Source organism: Amblyraja radiata, chromosome 11 (assembly GCF_010909765.2).
Source record: "Amblyraja radiata isolate CabotCenter1 chromosome 11, sAmbRad1.1.pri, whole genome shotgun sequence".
NCBI lineage: Eukaryota > Metazoa > Chordata > Chondrichthyes > Rajiformes > Rajidae > Amblyraja > Amblyraja radiata.
In genome coordinates, this window is record NC_045966.1 from 58,405,076 (window position 1) to 58,422,759 (window position 17,684).

At 44.1% G+C, this 17,684-nt stretch overlaps 1 long non-coding RNA gene across 1 annotated transcript; it reads left to right on the forward strand.

Annotated features, from left to right (window-relative positions):
* Positions 1-6,712: 6,712 nt before the first annotated feature.
* Positions 6,713-17,376, forward strand: LOC116978812. The gene is made up of 3 exons (XR_004413568.1): positions 6,713-6,751; positions 7,223-7,226; positions 17,365-17,376. It is a non-coding gene; the product is annotated as an uncharacterized LOC116978812 (long non-coding RNA).
* The last annotated feature ends 308 nt before the right edge of the window (positions 17,377-17,684 follow it).

A 17,684-nucleotide genomic window follows, 5' to 3' on the forward strand; every position in this document is an offset into this window, starting at 1 on the left:
GTTCTTCCCACTACAAGGGGAGTTACCCATGTCATATTATATATAAACCTATTAATTTATAGAGTTGAAAGCACCTCTACTACACCTGGGACTGACGGACCAAATGTGGAATTATTTCAGCGGGCCACAGACAGTCCCCCAAAAAATCAGTACTTGGTGTCATCAAGAAATGGGAAGTACTGTCACAACAATAAACATCACCCACAGATCCCTGAACATCCCGTCTGTTCTGGAATTCCTGGCAAGCCTCCATTACGATGAGAGGCTCAGTCATAGTGCCATCAACTGCGCCAGAAGTGCTCTGTCAACATACCTGTCGTAAGGAACAGAGCGGCATTCTGTTGGGACACACCCTGGTAACCAAATTCATGAGGGGCATTTTAATATTAATCCCCCAAGAACCAGGTACTCCCAAATATGGGATGTGAGCATTGTACTGACCATGTTAAGAAACTGGTCTCCAGCTACAGCTCTGTCCCTACAGAAACTGACTATGAAAACAGTCATGCTGATGGCCTTGGTCACGGCACAAAGGGTCCAGTCATTACAGAAACAAAGGTTGGACAACATGATTATTTCATCTGGAAATGTAACTTTTCACATCAATGAAATAGTCAAACAGAACAGACAGGGGTCAGCAGGCCTAAAAACAGAATTCAGGGCCTACCCGACAGATGGTCGTCTCTGTATTGTAACACACTTACTATTATATATGGAGTATACTAAGATCATCAGAGGGAAGATATGTCACTTTAATCAGCTACAAACAGCCACTCAAAACAGTGACAGTCCAGACCATCTCTAGATGGCTAAAACAGGTCCTAATAAAGGCTGGAGTAGACACTAGCATTTTAACTCTCACTCCACCAGGGCTGCAGCTACATCGGCAGCTATGAAGTTGGACGTTCCTATGGACCAAATCCTCAAGACAGCAGGATGGTCAATGGAGGAATCTTTCCAACGACTTTATAACAAACCAGTCATTGAACCTGGAACATTTGCAGAACCAAATTTAAGTTCTGTAATATCATTTACCCCATAAATAGGGGCAATAATTGGTGTTAATATTTTATCGTTGGGTTCTCAATATCGTATTGATGTCTAATGATGTTAACTCTATTCTCCCCATAATCAAGGCAGATGTGATGCATGGACTCGTTTCCACGGCATGAAATCACAGAGCTTTAAAATCTTCACGTAGTCACTCACGTGACTCCGAAGTAAAATAGTAAGATTAAACGAGAACTTACCAGTTTGAAGTTTGATCGTTATTTTATGAGGAGTAACGTTGAGGGAATACGTGCCCTCCGCTCCCACCCTTGATCATATACTCAACTGGTATTTCTTCTCTAATCTTACTATGTTTAGTCATTACAGTTATCTGTGATTTCACACCGCTGCTTTGAAGAATGACACGCATGCGTCCTGGCGGGGTTCTTCACGTAATCCCTCAACGTTACTCCTCATAAAATAACAATCAAACTTCAAACTGGTAAGTTCTCGTTTAATCTTACTATTTATTTCAATTTATCTACGATGCCTTACAGAACCTGTGTAGGTGAATGAAATTTTTTTTTAGTTTAGAGATGCAGAATGGAAACAGACACTTTGGCCCACCAAGTCAACAATCCATCAATCACTCGTTCACTCCCAATGTTCCATTTTCTCATCCATTTTTTAAACATTAAGGACTCTTTTGTTTTACAGAGGCCGGTTAACCTGAAATTCCACATGTTTAGGGATACTCAGTGTCTACTCTAGCCTTTATTAGGACCTGTTTTAGCCATCTAGAGATGATCTGGACTGTCACTGTTTTGAGTGGCTGTTTGTAGCTGATTAAAGTGACATATCTTCCCTCTGATGATCTTAGTATACTCCATATATAATAGTAAGTGTGTTACAATACAGAGACGACCATCTGTCGGGTAGGCCCTGAATTCTGTTTTTTGGCCTGCTGACCCCTGTCTGTTCTGTTTGACTATTTCATTGATGTGAAAAGTTAAATTTCCAGATGAATAATCATGTTGACCAACCTTTGTTTCTGAGGTTATCCATTTTGGTGGCAAAAACAGGAAAGCAGACTATTATCTAAATGGTGGCCGACTAGGAAAAGGGGAGATGCAGCGAGACCTGGGTGTCATGGTACACCAGTCATTGAAAGTGGGCATGCAGGTGCAACAGGCAGTGAAGAAAGCGAATGGTATGTTAGCTTTCATAGCAAAAGGATTTGAGTATAGGAGCAGGGAGGTTCTACTGCAGTTGTACAGGGTCTTGGTGAGACCACACCTGGAGTATTGCGTACAGTTTTGGTCTCCAAATCTGAGGAAGGACATTATTGCCATAGAGGGAGTGCAGAGAAGGTTCACCAGACTGATTCCTGGGATGTCAGGACTGTCTTATGAAGAAAGACTGGATAGACTTGGTTTATACTCTCTAGAATTTAGGAGATTGAGAGGGGATCTTATAGAAACTTATAACATTCTTAAGGGGTTGGACAGGCTAGATGCAGGAAGATTGCTCCCGATGTTGGGGAAGTCCAGGACAAGGGGTCACAGCTTAAGGATAAGGGGGAAATCCTTTAAAACCGAGATGAGAAGAACTTTTTTCACACAGAGAGTGGTGAATCTCTGGAACTCCCTGCCACAGAGGGTAGTCGAGGCCAGTTCATTGGCTATATTTAAGAGGGAGTTAGATGTGGCCCTTGTGGCTAAGGGGATCAGAGGGTATGGAGAGAAGGCAGGTACGGGATACTGAGTTGGATGATCAGCCATGATCATATTGAATGGCGGTGCAGGCTCGAAGGGCCGAATGGCCTACTCCTGCACCTAATTTCTATGTTTCTATGATATGGAGCACCTGGTGGAAATCCACGCTGTTGCAGGGAGAACATGCAAACTCCACACAGTCAGCACACAAGGTCAGGTTCAAACCCAGGTCTCTCGCACTGTGAGGCATTGACAGCTACACACTGTGCTGCTCATATTGTTTGATAATTTTATTGCAAATTATTCATGTAATATTTGCAAAATGTACATTTTACAGGTACTAAGCAATTAATAAATGGAGAACATAGCCAATCAAGGAAATCCGAGGTGTATTTACCTTTGTCAAATATATAACACTAAATTTCACACAAAAAGCAATAATCTGGGTGACGGATTGATTTTGCTGAAAAAGCAATGGCTCTGGGTTCTGTATAATATTTTACATCTGCTCAAGAGGACAAGAGAAACCTCAGATTATAAGTCCATCTGAAATACAGCACCTCTGACAATATAGCAGCCCCTCAAAGTTGTAATTCACCAAAATTCCCTGGATTCCAGAGAGATCCCAGAGGAAGAAAACATGGAGATGGGAGAGCAAAAAGCCAAAAGCTAGTTGGTCTGACATCTATCATCGGAAAAATACTGAACTCCATTCCTAAGGGAACGATAGCAGACACTTAGAAAAGCATAAGATTATCAAGCAAAGTGAACATTGTGGCACAGTTGTACAATAATGCTATTTCCTCACTACTCCAGTTACCAGGGTTCGAATCTGACCCCCAGTCAGAGTGTCATGAAGAAATATAGCACAGAAACAAGCCCTGTGGCCTGACTTGTCCATGCTGATCAAGCTGTATAACGGAGCTAGTCCCATTTGCTTGCATTTGGTCCATATCCATTGAGACCTTTTCTCTCCACGTACTCATCTGTAAGCCCTGTCCCACGGTGCGAGTTCATTTCAAGAGCTCTCCCGAGTTTAAAAAAAATCAAACTCGTGGTAAGCACGGAGAATGAACGTAGCGGGTACGTCGGAGCTTGGGGACGTCTCTTAGCGCTAACGGCAGGTACTCGGGAAGACTCGCTAACAGCAGGTAAGCACGGGAAGACTCGTGACGATTTTTCAACATGATGAAAAATGTCCACGAGAGCCCAGAGTACCGACGAGTGGCCATTACCGTAAATCTCCGAGTTCGAATCAGGGCAAACTCGGGAGAATTCTTGGAATTAAAAAAAACTCGTACCGTGGGACTGGGGTTTAAGAGTCTTTCAAATGTTACCAATATACCCGGTGGCCCTTACCTCGGTAGTCATGAAATGCTTTGAGAGGCTGGTGAAGAAACACATCTGCGCCTTCCTCCCTCGGAACATGGACCCGTTGCAGTTCGCATACCGTCCGAACAGATCCACGGACGATGCGGTCTCCCAGGTCTTGCACACCGCTCTCTCCCATCTGGACAGCCAGAAGGGGGGCTACGTGAGGATGCTGTTCATTGACTACAGTTCAGCCTTCAACACGATAGTCCCCACCAGACTGGCCGGGAAGCTAATGGAATTGGGGCTCAACACCTCCCTGTGTGCCTGGGTCCTGGACTTTCTCACCGCCAGGCCCCAGGTAGTCAAGATGGGAGGGAATACATCGAAGTCCCTCACCCTGAGCACAGGATCGCCCCAGGGTTGCGTCCTCAGCCGCCTATTGTACTCCCTGTACACACATGACTATGTGGCTAGGTTCAGCTCCAACTCAATAAATAAGTTTGCTGATGACACTGTGGTGGTGGGCCTGATCTCAGACAACGATGAGAAGGCCTACCGGGAGGAGGTGGCTGGTCTAGCACTCTGGTGCCAGGATAACAGCCTCCTCTTGAACATCAAAAAAACGAAGGAGCTGATCATGGACTTTAGGAGGGCACATCATCCTAGGGCGTACACTCCATTGAGGATAAATGGGGATCCTGTGGATAGGGTGAACTGTTTTAAATATCTGGGAGTCCACATCTCCGAGGATATGACATGGGCATCACACGCCTCAGCACTCGTGATTAAGGCAAGGCAGCGCCTTTACCACCTCAGGCAATTGAGGAAATTCAGAGTGTCTCCGAGGATCCTCCAGTGCTTCTACGCAGCGGCGGTGGAAAGCATCTTGTCCGGGAACATTACCATCTGGTTTGGGAATTGCTCTGCCAAGGACAAGAAGGCTCTGCAGAGAGTAGTGCGTTCGGCCGAACGCACTATGGGAACTTCACTTGCCCCCCTGCAGGAACTATACACCAGGAGGTGCAACTCCAGAGCCAACAATATCATGAGAGACCCCTTCCACCCCTGCAACGGACTGTTCCAGCTGCTACGGTCAGGCAAACGCCTCCGTTGCCATATGGTGAGAACGGAGAGGTTGAGAAGGAGTTTCTTCCCAGAGGCCATTCGGACTGTAAACGCCTATCTCACCAGGGACTAACTCTACTGAACGTTTTTCCTTCCATTATTTATTATGTAAAAGAATATGTGTGTTATGATTGTGTTTATAGTTTGTTTGGTCGTTTGTCTTTTGCACAAAAGTCCGCGAGCATTGCCACTTTCATTTCACTGCACATCTCGTATGTGTATGTGACAAATAAACTTGACTTGACTTGACCCACCTCTACAGCTTCCTCTGACACTTTGTCCCACACATGCACAACATTTTATTTAGGCTTCTCATCATTTTGTATACCGCTATAAGTTCATCTCTTAGCCTCCTATACTTCAGGGAAGAAAAATCCAGACCTATCAAACATCCTCCTAATAACTCAAGCCTTCGAGTGCTGGTAACATTCTGTTGAAATATTTCTGCACCATTTCCAACTTAATGACATCCTTTCAATATCAGGGCAAGCCAAACTGCACAGGATACTCCAAATGTGGTCTCACCAATGTCTTGTACAGCTGAACCATGATATTCCAACTCCTGTTCGCAATATCCTTACCAATGAGGTCACTGAGAGCCAGCATATATTTTATGGGCTGAGTGGCCTCCTGCCCAGTCAAAAAGTTTTACTGAATTTTGCTGAAGCTCGTTGTGATGTAACCAATAGTGTGGATAAAGGACACCAGTTGATGTAGTGCAGTTGCAATGAATGGGCAAATTGCCAACTAGCAACTAATTAGCTGCCAAAGGAATCAATCTTGGGGAAAAACTATTTACATAGAAACATAGAAACATAGAAAATAGGTGCAGGAGTAGGCCATTCGGCCCTTCGAGCCTGCACCGCCATTCAATATGATCATGGCTGATCATCCAACTCAGTATCCTGTACCTGCCTTCTCTCCATACCCCCTGATCCCTTTAGCCACAAGGGCCACATCTAACTCCCTCTTAAATATAGCCAATACGATCTACAGCAATGATTAAAATGAAGGGACTGAGTGGACTGGAACCACAGGTACAAAGGCAGGTGAGATAGCAAGTTGTGAGGAGGATGGAAAGAAATGATGCAGTTAGGTTAAATTCATGGGTTAGAAGTTAGCAGATGGCGTGTGTCGGAGGAACTGCAGATGCTGGATTAAACCGTAGATAGACACAAAATGCTGGAGTAACTCAGCAGGTCAGACAGCATCTCTGGAGAAAAGGAATAGGTGACGCTTCGAATCGAGACCCTTCCTCAGACTGAGTATCTGGGGAAAGGGAAACAAGAGATTTAGACGGTGGTATAGAGAGACATAGAACAAATGAATGAAAGATATGCAAAAAAATAAATTATGCTAAAGGAGCCAGGCCATTGTTAGCTGTGGTCTAGGTGACAACGATTCACATACAATGAGACTCAACAAGACAACATTGAAGCTGGTATAACAACTTGGGTGGGGTAGGGACTGGAGAGAGAGGGTTACTTGAAGTTAGAGAAATCACTGGATTGTAAGCTGCCCAAGCGAAATAGGAGTTGCTGTTTCTCCAATTTGTGTTTGGGTTCACTCTGACAATGGAGGAGGCAAATGACAGAAAAATCAGTGTGGTGTAATGTGGAGAAATGTGAGGCTGTCCACTTTGGAAGGAAGAATGGAAAAACACTATTATTTAAACAGTGAGGCAAACAAAATATTGCAAAAATGCTGGGGCTGTGAGTCCCAGTATGCAAACCAGACGCAGGTACAGCAGACAATGGGGAGAGTGAATGGAATATAGCCTTGACAGCAAATAGTAGAGAATTATAAACGTCAGGAAATATTCTGGCATTTTTACAGGACATTGTTAGGACCACACCAAGCACATCAATACAGTATTTGTCTCCATTTGTTTAGGCGATGGTGCATTTTATTAGAGGCCACAGAGAGAATGCTCACTTGACTGATTCCTGAGATAAAATGTCTGACACAGGAGGAGAGGTTGAGCAGGTTAAGCCTAAAATAACTGGAATATAGAAGAATGAGATTCGATCTTATTGAAACATATAAGGTTCAGGGGACTATTGACAAGACGAGTGCAGAGAGGTTGTTTTCCCCAGAGAGGGTACTCAAGAGTATAGTTTCAGAATGAGAACGTTCCCATTTCAGATGGAGGTGGGGAGGAATTTCTTCTCTCCGTGTGTCAAGAACATTTTTTTACATCAGTGAAGGCAGAGTCATTGAATAGATTCTGGATGTGATTGAGAAGAGAGTTAAACGTCAAAGTAGCCAAGTGGTAAGGAGAGGGAGAGGAAAGGGGCCATGAATAGGACACTTCAAGAGTTCAGAGTCTTTCCTTTGAACATCACAGAGGACACTATCAAGGTGTCCTATTTTAGGCCAACATAAACATTACAATTCGGGGCCAAGATTGAATCAGCCATTTTCTTCTGGAATGCCAGAACTGGCTGGGGAGGCTGAATGTCCTACTATTGCTTATGTCTTTATGTAAGTTCTGTGCTGGGAAGTTCTGCACTAGTTCATTGGTGACCCTCGGACCTTGCACTAAACATTATTCCCTTATCATGTATCAGAATACCACCGGGTGGCTCGGCGATGGCAGCCTCGCCAACAGTCTGTGTGTCCTTTCGTCTTTCTTTTGTCATTTTCAGTGTGTTTTAAAAGTTTGTGTTAATGTTCTCTGGTTTGTTTTATGTGGGGGTTGCGGGAGGGGGTCGGGGAAACTTTTTCTCAATCTCTTACCTTGCCGGAGATGCGATTGCTTTCTGGGATCATATCTCCTGTCGCTCTGCGGCCTAACATCGTGGAGCTGGAGGCCTTGCTCGGGACTGACTTTGAGCCCCACCGCGGGGTGTGGACTTAACATTGGAGCCGATTCCTTGGCTGGGATCGACGCTCCAACCATGGCCTGCGGACATTAACATCAAGGAACTCGCAGGTTCGGGAGAGACCCAGTCAGGAGCCAAAACCGCACGACGTTCGACCAGGGCGGGATTTACGTATAAACTAGACAAGCTTAAGCTGAGGGCCTCGAGATCTAGGGGGGCCTACTCACCTCGCTGCCTCACCGGACCCGTCGAACCTCACTGCCCCAACGGCCATCCACCCACCGGGACCTCCTACTCTTTGCCCACTGACCCTGGCCACTCCACCACCCTCCAGCAGCCTGCAGCCGTCGCCTTACCTGCAGCCTGGCCCCCATTGATGATCCTTTTTCCCGTCTGCAACGGACCCCCTCCTCTTGGATCCCCCCTCATGGCCATTGGTGCAATGAAATTTGGAGGTCACCATCCGACGTCGGAATGGAAGAACATTCTCAGCGGCTTGGACTTCTGAATCGGCAACTTCCTACCGGAGACCGCGGCTCCCGGAGTCCACAGGCTGAGCTGGGTGGAGATTCACGCTGGCGGCCCTCGACAAATGGTCCCCAGGGCTCCGCAATATTAAAATCAGCGCGGCCCGAGGCTGGGAGCTCCGCGAACCACAGCTCCATGATGTTGAAGCAGCAGGCCCAACATTCCAGAGCTTCAAACGGCGATCCAGGTAAGGCATCGCCCGCTCCGCGGTGAATCCAATATGTATTTTAAAACCAACTGTTAAATGACAACATACAGTAGGATCTAAAAATGTCACACTGTCACTGTCGGGTAGTCATGGTCCTCTAGTCGTAGGGTTGGGGGATTGGGAGGGGGTGTGGGGGGGGCCTCACAAGTGAAATAGCTTAGGGCCTCTCTTCATCTAAATCCGGCCCTGCGTTCGACTAGCCCTGACCCGGGGTCCGATCGCCCAGACTGGCGGAGCTGAGATCCCCCTGACGCAGGAGCTTGATTGCCCCGATGAGGAAGCCTGCCTATGGAAGGCTCAAGGCCCCTGACTGCAGGAGAGTAAAGAAGGGAAGAGATTGAACTTTTTTTCGCCTTCCATCACAGTGAGGAATGTGGAGGAGTCACTGTGGTGGATGTTTATGTTAAAATGTATTTTGTGTGTTCTGTTGCTTTTTATTAGTATGACTGTATGGCAAATTAAATTCCTTGTATGTTGCAAAACATACTTGGCTAATAAAGTATGATTATGATTATGATGATCTATACACTAAATGACTCAAATATAATCATGTATTGTCTTTCCGCTGACAGGATAGCACGCAACAAAAGCTTTTCACTGTACCTCGGTGCACGTGACAATGAACTAAACTAAACTACATAAAAACAGAAGGACATATGGAGTGCATTTTGTGTGGTTCCTCTGGAGTAGGGCTTTAACATTCTGACTTGGAGTGTAGAGTAATAGCACCTTTGGGTGCCTTGAAATGTGTGATAGCTGCTAATGTAATTGAACTAATCTTCTATGCATCAGAAGGCTGAAGAGTTGATGCATTTCCCAAGAAGATCCCCAAGGATGATCGTATATATTGCTAGTCCTTTTGAAAAACATTGCTTTTTCATGCACTAATAATGTGAGCAAGTGGCCGATAAAAATATGATCTTAAAAATTGCTTTTATGGAGTGGATTGGAATGGTAAGTAGTTGACAATTTGCATTTTGCTCGAATTGTTATGAGTTCAACTCCTTCACTGTCCCTCATGGCAGATTACATGGCAATGGTTGCCTGTGTACTTCATGAGTATTTTTCCCTCTGGATTCAATGGCTGAGTCAGATTGCCTGAAATACAGTCAAACAGCACAGTTCCTTTATATTTTTGAACAAAGGGATCTTAAAACAAAAACCATACCAACAATGAATGCACAGGAAAGTTGCAAATGTGTGTTCGCTTGCAATCCTGTGATGAGAACTATAAAATAGAATTGTCCATGCCAAAGAGATATGTTCTGTGAATTGTCTGGTGACGTGGTTTTCCTTAAGAATATGGGCTGGCTAAATTTCAACCAAATCATATGGATGAAATGTACAGGAAGGAACCGCAGGTGCTGGTTTACACCGAAGATAGACACAAAAAGCTGGAGTAACTCAGCGGGACAGGCAGCATCTCTACCTGCGGTTTTGAGATGAGACCCTCTTCAGACCTGAAACGTCACCCATTCCTTCTCTCCAGAGATGCTGCTTGTCCCGCTGAGTTACTCCAGCATTTTATGCTTAACATATGGATAAAATACCATTTTCCAAAAACGATGAAGAACAATTTAAGAATGGTCCACCTAAAATTGATCCATGTTTGGAAATTCTAAATGCACTAAATAGTAACGACAAAATGCTGTAATCTGACTCAGAACTGATGCCGTTCATATCAAATGAATTACTTTTAGAGGCATGTACAGTGTGCAGCTATAATTGTAATCTGTTCAGGTCGAAGGTAGACACAAAATGCAGGAGTAACTCAGAGGGATAGGCAGCATCTGAAGAAGGGTCTCAACCCGAAACGTCACCCATTCCTTCTCTCCAGAGATGCTGCCAGCCCCGCAGAGTTACCCCAGCATTTTGTGTCAATCTTCGATTTAAACCAGCATCTGCAGTTCTTTCCTACATAATCTGTTTAGATCTCTGACTAGAGATTAATTTCCAGGCCAAAGCAAAAAAGCAGAAGGGTCTTTGACCTAAAATATTACCTTTATTACTCTCTCCATAGATGCTGCCTGACCTGCTGAGTGTTTCCAAAATTTCCATTCTTCTTGCGTGTGGTGTGTACAGCCTAAAGTTGTAGGACAACTTGTTCTATTTGATCTTATTTGATTGTGCACATCGGGGTTATTGCATTAGTCGAAACAGGGCGGACCACGTGAAGGTTGCAATCTTCTACCCCAAAAATTTCATTGATTCCTTCCAAAGGTTTTATTTCTTGCTGGTTTGACTCTCATCTCCAGTTTTGGGCTAATTCCTCTGTACTTAAGATAAAATATAATCGTCGATGGCTGATCCTCCAACCGCTCCTGTTATTTGGAGCTATGGTAGGGCTGGACCATCTTGGCCAAGGAGCGGTTTATCGTAGAAATTTGGAAATGCAAGATACAAAAAACATATATCTATATAAAACATAAATATTTTCTATTTTTCTTCATGTCTTTGATACTTGTCTACTAAAACTGGCTTTCACAATCACATTTCCTTTCGCTGGAACAATATCATGATTAGTACAAGTGTCAGAGGTTATGGGGGAGAAGGCAGGAGAATGGTGTTGGGAGGGAGAGATAGATCAGCCATGATTGCATGCCTTGATGGGCCAAGTGGACTAATTCTACTCCTATTCCTTATGACCTTATGAACACTCTCTAGCTCCAAGTTATTCCACATATATTCACACTGCCATTTCAACTTTAAATAAACCAAATGAATAGTTAGATCTCAAGCCGGGTGTTGAGCAGTCAGGTTGTTGTCTCCGCGTCAATGTCTGCCCGGCACCTGAGCTCCATCTAGCTCTCTCTTGAAAGTATCCAGAGAACCGGCCTCCACCTCCCTCTGAGACAGAGAATTCCACAGACTCACAACTTTCTGAGAAAAAGTGTTTCCTTGTCTCCGTTCTAAATGACTTACCCCTTATTCTTAAACTGTGGCCCCTGGTTCTGGACTCCCCAAACATCGGGAACATGTTTCCTGCCCCTAGCGTGTCCAAACCCTTAATAAACTTATATGTTTCAATAAGATCCCCTTTCATTCTTCTAAACTCCAGAGTGTACAAGCCCAGTCGCTCCATTCTCTCAGCATATGACAGTCCCGCCATCCCGGGAATTAACCTTGTAAACCTATGCTGCACTCCAGTTGCACCTCCTCCAAATAGATCAGCGGCGTTAATTAATTTTCAGTTTAGTTTAGAGATACAGCGCGGAAACAGGCCCTTTGGCCCACCGAGTCCACGCCGACCAGCTATCCCCACACACTAACACTATCCTACACACTTTAGGGACAATTTACATTTATACCTATCCAATTAACCTACAAACCTGTACGTCTTTGGAGTGTGGGAGGAAACCAAAGATCTCGGAGAAAACCCACGCGGTCACGGGGAGAACGTACATACTCCGTACAGACAGCACCCGTAGTCAGGATCAAACTAGGGTCCCTGGCGCTGTAAGGCAGCAACCCTACCGCTGCACCATCGTGCTGCCCCTAATCTTCATCAACATCACTCAGCCTGTGTCACCCAATCTCTCTTCGTCTCTGTCCTCTCACAGAACCTCCCTTCTCTTCATCCTTGCTCCACTCTGCACATCTACCTGAAGTGTGAACGCTGCTTCTCTCTCCACAGATGCTGCTCAACCTACCGAGTATTTCTGATATTTCTGCTTTTCTTATTGTAGAATATCATGTTTTAACCAGCTAAGTCCTTCAGAACACCACAATTTCACTGTTCCTCTGTGTTCCTGCCTGCTCATATTAACGTATGTATTAAGAGATGCATTTGGTTATGAAACCTTTGTGGGACATGGGCCAAGTGTATGGCTTGGTTCGGTAACTTGGTCAGCATGGATGAGTTGGGCTGAAGGGCCTGTTTTTGTGCTCCATAGCTCAATGACTCTGGGATGCTTTTGATGTTGCAGTGAATTGCTTCCATATCTTCTTGAGAAGCATCCTGCATTTTTTTTTAAATTAAAGATGTCAAACCATAATTACAATGGCAACGCAACTAATTTCTTCCAGACCTGAGCATAATAAAAGGTCAGCTCCGACACCAGTACAGTAAATCAATTAATGTGAATGAAATTAAGAATGATCATCTGGATACTTATGGATATTGGAGGTTAAGTGAACCCAGGGGCATGGTATTTGGGCCATGTTTAAATAACCCAGATCCAAGAGGAACACTATTAATTTAACGCATGATGACATTTTGTTGGTGACATATGTTTTTATATCTCACCAGAGCAGACCACGTTCCGGGCATCGGCTCAGAATGATCACTGGGTTGCAGGCAAAGTAAATATGCTAAGGGGCTGTCCCACTGCGGGGACCTAGTCTGCGAGTTTAGAAGAGTTTTCCCTCGACTCAAACTCGCAGCATGGTCGACACATGGTCCTCGGAGGTCCTATGAGGTCACGGGAACTCTCCTTCATGTTCGAGGGAAGTTCCCGAATACTCGCGGCCTCAGTTTGGTCAAGGAATATTTTCAGCATGTTAAAAAAATTTCCCCAAGTAAAAATTGGTCGGCAAGGTTCTTTTGAACTTGTAGTGCAGTGGAGTGGGGTCGCTATGTAGTTATAAGCAGTCGAGGGCAGCCGTAGGCAATCTCCTTCGCTGACCGGGCATTGGCTCATTGGAGTTTTCAGGACCAAGGAAAACCGACCGGTAGGTAAAATGCCCGCTAAACTTTATTATAAGTTGTCTGACTTCTTAAAAGTGTCTCCACTCATTCTCCCCCCTTTCTTCCCCACTCCCCCTTCTCTCCCCTACTCTCCCCTTCTCTCCCCCTCCCTGCTCTCTAAAGGACTTGGCGTAACTGTGCAGTCGTCTTTTACCTTTCTGTTCATCGCGGGTGTGAAAGTCAGACAGCGCTCCTCCGCTTTCCCTGGCCCCCGCCTTTGCGATGTGTGTGTGTGTGTGTGTGTGTGTGTGTGTGTGTGTGTATGTGTGTGTGTGTGTGTGTGTGTGTGTGTGTGTGTGTGTGTGTGTGTGTGTGTGTGTGTGTGTGTGTGTGTGTGTGTGTGTGTGTGTGTGCGGTTTCATCACTGATGGTCGATCCAGCTCGAGGTTTTCCAGGCGAATGCCCTCGAGCTTGAAGGTCGAAGACAGTCGCTGAAAGGTCGCGTCAGTGGGACAGGCCCTTTACGGAGCCTGCAGATCTTGGCCAAGAGACAGTTGTGAAATTCCAAATAGCAATAGTTTCCCTACCTTAAGGGGAAAAATGATCAGCCAAGGTTCTAGTGTGTGTGTTTGAGTGTGTGTATATGTGTATGTGTGTAAGAGTTTGTGTATATGTGTGTATGTGTAAGCGTGTGTGTGGGCATATGAGTGTCTGTATATATGTGTGTGCATGTGTGTGTGTATGAGTGTGTATATGTATGTGCGCATATGTGTGTGTGTATGTATGAGTTTCTATATATGTGTGTGTATGCTTACGTGTGTGTATGAGTGTGTCTGTGTGTGCATGTGTGTGTGCGCACGTGCACTACATATACACGTATGTGAACATTTATATATGCATTTGTGTGTGAGAATTTGTGTGTGTACATGCACATGTATCTGTGTGCATCATGAGCTTGTGTGAATGTTTGTGCATGCGTGACTATGTCTCTGTGTACAGGTAGATGTACAGTGTATTGAGAAAGTGTTCAGTCCCCTTCACTTTTTCCACATTTTGTTACATTACAGCCTTATTCTAAAATTGATTACATTCATTTTTTTTATCATCAATCTACGCACAATACCTCATAATATAAAAGTGAAACCAGGTGTTTGGTAATTTTTGCAAAATAATTAAAAATAAATAACTGAAATATCACATTTACGTAAGTATTCAGACCCTTTGCTGTGACTCTCAAAATTGAGCTTTGGTGCATCGTGTTTCCATTGATTATCCTTGAGAAGTTTCTACAACTTGATTGGAGGCCACCAGTGGTAAATTAAATTGATTGTACATGATTTGGAAAGGCACACACCTGTCTACAGTTGACAGTGCATGTCAGAGCAACTTGAACCCGATCGAATATCTCTGGAGGGAACTGAAAATAGCTGTGCATCAACACTCCCCATCTAACCTGACAGAGCTAGAGATGATCTGCAGAGAAGAATGGGAGAAATTACCCAAATACAGGTGTGCCAAACTTGTAGCGTCATACCCAAGAAGACTTGAGGCTGTAATCACTGCCAAAGGTGCTTCAATAAAGTACTGAGTAAAGGGTCTGAATACTTATGTAAATGTGATATTTCAGTTATTTATTTTTAATTATTTTGCAAAAATTTCTAAACACCTGTTTTCGCTTTTTTATTGTCGGCTATTGTGTGTAGATTGCTGATAAAAAAAATGAATTTAATCCATTTTAGAATAAGGCTGTAACATAACAAAATGTGGAAAAAGTGAAGGGGTCTGAATACTTTCTGAATGCACTGTATTTATGTATATGTGTGAAGCTGTGGATGTGTGAGTATCTGTGCATTTGCAAGTGTGTATGTGTGAGCATGTGTGAGTGCTTTTATGAATGTGTACATACCTATGTGCATCTGTGTATGGATGTGCAAGTATGAATGTGTGTGTGTGTTTCAATATTTGAAGGTGTGCATGTGAGTGTTCGTAGGTATGTGTGTGCATGTGTTTTGTATGTGTGCCTGTGTGTATGTGGTTGTGTGTATAAATAAATAAGCATGACTTTACATTGACAGCTTTGCAGGTTGCAATAACAATGCTTAGATTATGCAGTTCATACCTCAGTGCCCGTTTTTTTCCTATTGGCTCATTCTCGTTGTGCTTGGAAACTCCTTCAGTTCTAAAACCTTCTGGAAAGTTAATGTTCGTGAATTCTGACCTCTAAGGCAAAGATCATTTTCTTTGGGCCTCTTAGCCTTAAACTCTGCAATCACTTCCCTAGATTCCCTGCCTTGCAATTAACCCTCCTCCTTCAATATGTTTAGTTTAGTTTGATTTAGAGATACAGTGCAGAAACAGGCCTTTCGGCCCACCAAGTTCGCACCGACTAGTGATCCCCACACATCAACACTATCCGACACCCCCTAGGAAAAAATTACAACATTACCAAGCCAATTAACCTACAAACATGTATGTCTTTTGGAGTGTGGGAGGAAACTGGAGCTCCTGGGGAAATGGGGAGCAAATGCAAACTCTGTGCAGATAAGCACCAGTAGTCAGGATTGAACCTGGGTCCCTGACGCTGTAACTCTATCGCTGCTCCACCATGCCACTCCTAACACTGTCGGTGTTTTAACATTTAGCTGTCCAAGTTTTGGGGGCTTTTACTTCATTTGGCATCAATACCTAGCAGTTAAAAGAGGTGGTAGGTGGGATTAGTATGGTTAGATACTTGAAGTACAGCATGGATATGGTTGATCAAAGGGCTTGTTTTGTGTGCTTCATTACTCTATGAAATCATATTAAATTAAATCCTTTCTGCAAATACACCTTACATCTGTTATTGCCGTCATTAAGTCTTTGCCTACTTTTAAAACAGGTTTTTAATTTACAATTGAAGCCGTTTTTTAATCATCTTCATCGGCCTTTTCTTACGACCCAAGTTTTGCATTGGTTCATTCACAAGAAGGATTAACAAGCTCTCTGCTACCGGCAGAAGCAAGATCCAAAACCCAAAGGATGAACTGGGATTTGAATCACTATTTAATACACTCGGTCTTTTAAAAGAAGGGGAAAAGAAAGGGGTTTTTCTACTGCCGATGATTCTGGAGCCTGGCCCACCACCGAGTTTTTACATTCACTGGCACCATGTCGATGAAATCACTGCTTCCATCACTTTGATGGGTTCAATAACAATTTGCAAACACCAGCTAAAGTAGCTGGTAATTTATTTGTGGAGCTCTGAGACCACAGGTTTTGGAGCTACTAAAAGCATTTTCCACCCTGTTTTTGTTGTTTGTTGACATACTGATTTCCCTCTGGGCTACTTCATCCTGTTCATCCTGTGCCTCTTTCTTCTTCCCTTGTTTCTTCCACCAACTCCCTCTCCCGACTCTCGGGGGCTTCCATCAGCTCCTTCTATGTACTGGCTGTTAGGACACCGGAGCTGCAGTCGATCATTCAGCAGCCCTCAGAACTTCTTGGCTTCTGATCCGCCCTCTTGGGAATCTTCAAAAGCTATTCCAGGGGCATTCTTCAAAGGATTGTTTATTTTCCCTGTCTCTGAAACTAGTTCTTTGTCACATTATCTCCCCCGGTCTCCTAAGACTTTATCCAATCTATGTGAAACCATGGTCAGAAAAGGAAATAAACTACCCACACATACTGCAAAGTATAAAGTTCTTTCTCAAGGGTTATACCTTCAGAGGAGAAACTTGGCAATGTAGATACCAGGATCAATCGGTCCGAAGAAGGGTCTCGACCCAATACGTCACCTATTCCTTTTCTCCTGAAATGCTGTCTGACCCGCTGAGTTACCCCAGCATTTTGTGTCTATTTTAGGTACAATCTTCTCCTGTGGGCTTTGTAGAAGAAATTGGGCCTGAAGGAGTTACTCTGGAGTTTCTCATTTGTGATATTGAAAACTTTTCAACAACTTGTTCTCTGAGAGATGTTTCTGCAAATATAGAAGCCTAAGGGGTGGTTCGACTAAACTGGAGGATTTGCATATTAAGATTCTGCTCAATATGGGAGTGGGAAAGGGAGTTAAAGAGTTTGGCAACTCGGAGATCACGTAGGCCAAGGATTCCCAACTTGGGGTAAATTTACCTCCAGGGGGTAAAATTTGCCGACCCAGGGAATAAATTTGTTGATTCTGGATTTGTACATATTTTTTCTCATTGAGTGACTGTGTTCGGTTCTGTTCATCATGAGTTGTCCATAAATAAGTGCAATGACATTGTTAATATGTGCTATTAAAGTTGCCAGGGGTAAACGGGATGAAAAAGGTTGGGAACCCCTGACGTAGGCCATGGCGAACTGAGCAGAGGTGTTGAGCGAAACTATCACCCAGT